The sequence below is a fragment of the Tachypleus tridentatus genome, chromosome 9 (genome assembly GCF_004210375.1).
Source record: "Tachypleus tridentatus isolate NWPU-2018 chromosome 9, ASM421037v1, whole genome shotgun sequence".
In the NCBI taxonomy this organism is placed as follows: Eukaryota; Metazoa; Arthropoda; class Merostomata; order Xiphosura; family Limulidae; genus Tachypleus; species Tachypleus tridentatus.
Genome location: NC_134833.1, coordinates 73,199,783 through 73,205,429, shown reverse-complemented (window position 1 = coordinate 73,205,429; position 5,647 = coordinate 73,199,783).

Below are 5,647 nucleotides of genomic sequence, written 5' to 3'. Positions count from 1 at the left end.
CTTGTAGTGGTCTCAGTCATGAAAGACGTGTTAATTTATGAAAACAATTGAAACATGTACTTGTGAAGTTTCTTGTTTGTGTCTTTAGTTTTCAGATGATGTATGAGACTTAATATTACAAAACTTAGGCAGGAGAAGTCCATAAAAGAAAAAAACATGCTGTCATAATTAATAAAAAGTAAATAATAGTAGTTATACATAAGTTTCTTCAGTGGGACTGACTGAAAAATGCAATGATTCAACTTGAAGTGTTTATTTATAAATTATTCATATTTTAGTAAAATATATATACATAGTTTAGTGAAATTGAATATATCTAAATGAGTAAACAAAATCATGAGGAAGGACTGTGTTAAAAACAGCAAATCCCAACCTCTGATTAATTATAACCACACATTTTTAAGCCAAAAACAAAACATATTAACATGAAACAAAATATACTGCATATTTTAAAAAAAGGATCCTAGGGTACAAGCTACAACATGGGATTATAAAATATATCCTTGGTTTTGGAGGTGACTGAAGAAGTAGGACCCACATTACGGTGGGGATACATCATCTATTAGTCTTAACCTCCAATTCACTGGTCTCACGTAAGAAAATTAGAAATTAGGAGAGCAAGATATTCTCCAGCCCACAATATCCCACATCTATACCCACCCTTTACTGCCTGCAGCCAGTTGTGGGAAGGTGATTGCTCTCCCACGTTAAAATAAGAATAAGAAAAACACTCCAGCCATCGAAATGAAAGCTTGCCTGGAAGACTGGTGATCCACTCTACACAAACTGAAAACACCAACAAAAGCACAAAAAACAACCACCAGAAAGAAGACAACTTCGACCAACAACTTATCTTTCCAGGTAGAAATGAAAACATCTATTTCCCTGAAATAACTTTTTCAAAGAATTTTCACACAAAACTATCACCATAATTTCACATAAAAGAAATCTAAGAAACAACCTCACACAAAAAGATATTAATTCTATAAACAACATCAAAATCCTAAAAGCAGATAAAGGCAATGCCATAGTTATAATAAAACACAAATGAATATCTTGTCAGATACAAACACATGAAAACCAGTTAAACAAAATACTATTACAAATGAAAAAACTAACACAATCTCAGAAAACATTTATTTTTACCCACAAAAGACTGACTTGCATACACCACAACTATATGGCACCCCCAAACTTCACAAACCTGATTGTCCACTACAACCCACAATGATACCTACAAATTATATAACTACAGCCTTGGTAAATGTATAGTGTGGGTATTTTCTAAATATGTAACATCAGCTGGCTCCTTTTTCAAAGACCCTTTTAACTTGAAATATATTCTTAATCAACTAAATCATAAAGCCTTAATGGCCAGTTTTGATGTAATCTCCCTCTTCACAGAAGTCCCAACAACTGAAGCTTGCAAGATAGCTTTAGAACTTTGTATCCAAGACCTCAACCTTTATAGAATTCACTAACACCAAAACTAATTTATGTTCAATAACCAATACTCAGTGATGTCAAGAAAACCCACTAGTAGAGAAAAATATATATGTAAAAATGGCTTATTTGGGTTGAGAAAATATTGTACGTAGAGGAGTGAACAACGTTTCGACCTTCTTCGGTCATCGTCAGGTTCACAAAGAAAGAGGTGACTGACCGGAAGCTGACCACATGTTTGAAAGGGGTTGTGTAACTGAATGTCGGAATGCAGAGTGCAGTGTTAGATGTTTGAATATATAATTTTATATTATTTACTTTATTTTTAATATAGATATAAAGGCATTCCTTTGTATTGGTTTATTTTGGGTTTAAGTTGTTGTATAAGTAAGGCTTCTTTAATTTTGCATTTGTTTATGTTTGTTTGTTTATTTAGTATTTGAGTGGTTTCTATGGTTATGTTGTGTTTATTTGACTTGCAGTGTTCGAAAATGTGTGAAGGTGACTTTTTATGTTCTTTGAATCTGGTTTCCATTTTTCTATTTGTTTCTCAAATATAGAAGTCGTGGCAATTATCACATTGTATTTTATAAATAATGTTGGTGTGGTGTTTTGTCAGTGTAGTTTTTACATAGTATATACCTCAGTTTTGTGCCTGGTTTTTGAATAAATTTAGTATTAACTGGAATGTCATTTTGTTACTAGTTTTTGCCAAATGTTGGTTATTTGTCTGCTAATGTCGGGAATATATGGCATGCAGCAGTAGATGGTTTCGTGATTTTTTGATTCGTGAGATACATATACTTTTGATGGTTGATTTTGCTTTCTGTCTAGGTGTGTGCGTATACTGTTTTCCATGGTTTGTGGAGGAAACTTGTTGATGTTGATGAAGTATTGTTTTATTTTGTCTAATTTGTCGTTAATTTTATCTGGTGAGCATAGTTTTATGGCTGTGTTTATTTGCTTTCTTAGTATGTTGAGTCCCAAGGAATGTATAGTCCAGTATGGGTGATTTTTCGGTGGATTTCTGTTTTAAATTGTGTGTCGGTTCTTGTAATTTTGAGGTTAAGAAATGATATTTGATTGCTTTTTTCCTGCTCACATGTGAAGTTAATGTTGGGATGTATAGAGTTAATGTGATTGAAAAAAATAAGTATGTGTTCTGTAGATCTGGATCCCACAACCGTGTCATCTACATATCTGTACCAGTATAGTGGTGGATGTAATGCTGTGTTAATTGCTTGTTTCAACTTGTGTCATAAAAATATTGGTTAGAACTGGCGATACTGGGTTGCCCATGCTTAGGCCATTTGTTTGTATATAGTTGTGGTTATTGAACATGAAGTTTGTCTTCATCATGGTGAATTCTGTGAGGATTGCTAATTGGTTGCTGGGAGTGTCTATAGATGGGTTAGGGTCTGGGATATAGAGTTCTAAGGCTATCTAATAACCAATACTACCTACAAATAAATTGGGAACCCCTTGTCACCAGTTCTAGCTAACATTTTTATAACACAGATTGAATCACAAGTGATGTATTTAGCCTTACACCCACCACTATACTGGTACAGGTATGTTGATGATACAATTACTGGATTCACATCTACAGGACAAACACTTAGTTTTTTCAACCACGTTATCTCGATACAAACCCAACATTAAGTTCACTTGTGAACAGGAAAAAACTAACCAAATAGCATTTCTTAGCCTCAAAATCACTAGACCTGATACACAATTCAAATCAGAAATCCACGAAAAAAAACCCATATTGGATTATACATTCTCTGGGGCACATCACATGAAACAAAAAACATATTAAGAAACCAAATAAACACAGCCAAAAAATTATGCTCACCTGATAATATTAATGATAAAATCAACAAAATTAAACAACACTTCATCAACATCAACAAGTTTCCTCAAAAAAACCATGGAAAACATTATTCACACACACCTAGACCAAAAACAAACAAAGAACAATAAATTCCAAGATACAACAAACTACAAAACCTTATACTGCTGCATACCATGTTCTCGATATCAGCGAAAAAATAACCACCATTCCAGTAAACCCTAAATTTATTCAAACACCACGTACAAAACTAAAGTCCATGCGATGTAAAAACTACACTGACAAACACAACACCAACATTATGTATAATGCAACAACTTCCACGACTTCTATATCGGAGAAACAAGCAGAAGAATGGACACTAGATTCAAAGAACACAAAAGAACCTTCCCACATTTTCGAACACTGCAAATCAAATAAACGCAACATAATCATAGAAAACACTCAAGATATTAAGCCATTCTGAGATACATTTTATTTCGGTTATGGATGTACTTTGTCTTTCTGAAAATTACTCTGATTTCTGTGTGACATTTTTCATCATTACAATTTCTTACATTTGAAATTATCTTGGGAAACAAATATAAACAAACACAAAATCAAACCAATATAAAGGAACACCTTCATACTTATACTAATTAATAATCTAACATCCACCTGCAATGACATAACAAATTTTAAGTTATGGCTTTTATCAGATGCATATCATCCACCAGTTTCTTTAACAGGTTATAGCCCACTGAAATGAGATACAGCAAATTTATTTACCACATTTCAAAACTGTTAGGGATGAGGCACTGCTTGTTTGGCTGCAGTTGTAGGTCTGGAATGTAGAAGCACAGGAAACATCATAAAGTTTTATAGATGTAGTCTATTATTATTATTAGTCATACAAAATAACTGAAATTAATGAAAAAAATATATCATCTGAAGTGCACTAGTTAAAAACATAAATATTACTTAATGTAGCTTTCATGGTACATCACCTGGTGATAATCAAAAAAGGTGCACAAAATAATTTCTCAGTTTTATGGAAATTGCAAATGAGGATAATAGTTAAAATATACAACAGGATATTAAGGACTTTTATAATTTTGTGCGTTTGTACATGTTTATTTTGAAGTACTGTTAATATAGTCAGTTTTTTCACCAGTGTTCACAGAATTTCAAATCCATAATTTGAGGTTTCAAGTGACATTTAAAATCAGTTCAGACTCAGAACTGAAGTTTCCAACCAAAATATTTTGAAAATGAAACTGTGGTTTTAAAAATTTTTGTAAAGAAAATCAAAATGAACTTGAAAAATCTTTTGCACACCCTTACTTACTTTTTTCCATGGAATAAGTTTACCCTTTCATTGAAATTTTACCTCAGTTTGAAATAACTGTATACATCTTTAATTGAAATTTTAACTGATCTGTTATCCTACAGTAAGCCACCATATGGTTACTTCATGTTTTGCTAGCACCTTCTGACATGTCTGTATCTCTGGAATGTAAGCTTAAAAGTATTTAATGATGTAAAAAATAAACCTTGAGAAAAATATAAATTTGCATGGAATGAAAGGCAACACCAAAGTACTACAACAATCATGAAATAAAAAACAAAAACATCTGTCTCAGTATATAACTCCAGCATATAGGGACACAACTTTTGACACCAAGGTACTACAACAATCATGAAGAAAAAGAATAACTGACAGGTAAGTTCAACAGCTAAAACACTAATGAGAAAGTAAATTAAAGGCTTAGACCTCTCTAACCTTTCAAAAAAAAATTATATGTGGCATCCAAATTTGGAAAAATTTCCCATCTTCCCTGCTTTTAACAAATTTCTGCAATGCAAGTTGTTCTGTAATAATTAGATTGTTTGAGCTTGTATTAGCTTCTTGTTTTAAACTACTGTTGAAATGGCCCATTTGCTTTGGGAACAATTGTCATGCTTACATGAATAAATGCAGAACAAATATAGTTTTGAGACAAAATAATTGTTAGAACACATTTCTGAAAAAAAATGGTAACACTTAGAAAAATGTTAATCCAGAAGATTATGTATTTAATTTTTCAAACCTAAGCTGTTAATCAGGTGGTTTACAGTCACTAACAAAAGTACATTTGAATAATACATAAACAATAACAGTAATGTACACATGTATCAAGCATGGAACATTGTAGGGTGTACTGTGATAGGTTAAAAATTTGTTGGAGAAGAAGAAATAAAGCTACGTAAATATTTTAAGAGACGGATAAATTCTAATTTTAAAACCAACACATAAAATTCTCTAATTGAAATAAATACCAGATGCATAAATTTAATTTGAACATAGAGAAATTTTGAAATTTAACCTCTAAA